The sequence below is a fragment of the Echinops telfairi genome, unplaced genomic scaffold, assembly GCF_000313985.2.
Source record: "Echinops telfairi isolate 266 unplaced genomic scaffold, ASM31398v2 ScPeMD7_7459;HRSCAF=8497, whole genome shotgun sequence".
Classification (NCBI taxonomy): Eukaryota; Metazoa; Chordata; class Mammalia; order Afrosoricida; family Tenrecidae; genus Echinops; species Echinops telfairi.
Window position 1 is genome coordinate 2,856,536 of NW_022111359.1, and position 1,557 is coordinate 2,858,092.

Sequence of the window (1,557 nt, forward strand, 5' to 3'; positions counted from 1 at the left end):
CAACTCAGGGAGATGCTGGGGGACCCCTGGCTTGCGATGCTGTGGTTGATAGGTGGCATCCCATCAGCCCCAACCCATAGCAACCCCGTGCACAGCAGTATGAACCCCGGCCTCACAAATGCCCTTATGCCCGAGCCCATTGTGGCGGCCACTGTGTCCATCCATCTGGTCGAGGGCCATCCTCTTTTTCCGCCGGGCCTCCACTTGACCGAGCATGGTGACCACCTCCGGGGACTGCTCTCCCTGACAACAGGAGCGTCTTGGCTCCGTCCTTCAGGACGGCCGGGTTTGTTCAGTCCATGTACTCCCCGTGTTCAGTCCATGTACTCCCCGTGTGCCTCGCCAGCACAGCCACCCTTCTTCAGTCGGCCTCGTCAGTGTCCCGTGCACAGCAGGAGGAGGCCGAGTTTGCCAGGGACAGGTGTTTCTCATGGCTGCAGGGCTCAGGGGCCCCGCGGGGTCCCAGGGACGCTGATGGTTTTCTTTGCACCTCGATAGCCTGGGAGAGAGTTCTATTTGCCTTCGTTTCTTTCAACAACAAAAAATGACTTTATTTGTTGCCGCTGTTGGGTGTATATGCAGCAGAACGTATTCTGGTTTAACAGCTGCGCACAGACGCGAGGATCGTGTTTCTCCGTGTACAATGGAACCACCCTGGTGCAGTCCCCGAGGGGTGGGGCCATTAGCCCCGCCTTTCCCGGGCGGCTCCTCCCCCGCCCTGACCACTGGGCTCTTCAAAGAGCTCTAGGCGCCAGGCAGCTGCTCCTTATCCACTACGCTGGGGCAGGTCCCTCCCCCAGGGGCTGCTGGGGGCTCCAACTGCAGACCCTCCGGTTAGCGGCCCCGCGCTGGACCACGGTGTCCACAGGCCTCCATTCCACCAGTGCAGGGGTTAAGGTTTATAACATATTTGGGGGAAGACCGTCCGACCTGACACTCCTGCCCACCTGTAAACTCGCTGAGACCCGGGTAGGAGGGCCAGCCGGGCAAGGGGAAAAGGTGGAGAAGGGGGCTCTATTTGGAGGGGGTATAGGATAGGTGCTCCAGCGAGGGGTGAGGTTGGTGCCTGCAGCACCCTTGGAAAGCACCCACTTGCTTCTTTCGACAGCTGTTTTTGAGGGGCACCACATTTGAGGTGGGGGGCCTGTTGGGGGTCACAGCCTGGAGGAAGTGTCAGAGGTGGGATACTTCTCCCTGAGAGGGCTCTCCAGGGAGGGTGGCAGGGTGTGGTCGGAGCGGGAGCCTGGGGACAACGCTGTCTCCCCGCCCCTCCCCCTCCAAAGTCCGACGGGGCCCAAACCCAAGGCTAGGATTATAGAACATAAAGCCCGTGCCATCAAGCCGATTCGGACTCTTGGCGACACTGCAAGAAGGAATACTACTACCCCCATAGGTTTGCAAGGCTGTCAATCTTTGAAGGGGCAGGCAGCCTCCTGCTTCGTCCGCGGAGCGGCCCTTGGGTTCAAACGGTCGACCTCGAGGTTAGCAGCCCCGTGCTTAAATGCCAACCTCAAATGTAACTGGAGAGGGGCAAACTGGGGGGGTCTGGCACAGCGA

At 60.1% G+C, this 1,557-nt stretch overlaps 1 protein-coding gene across 1 annotated transcript in view; it reads left to right on the forward strand.

Annotated features, from left to right (window-relative positions):
* The window catches only part of TMPRSS9 (transmembrane serine protease 9), a 76,876-nt gene that overhangs the window by 73,588 nt on the left and 1,731 nt on the right, over positions 1-1,557 (forward strand). The window lies entirely within an intron of this gene.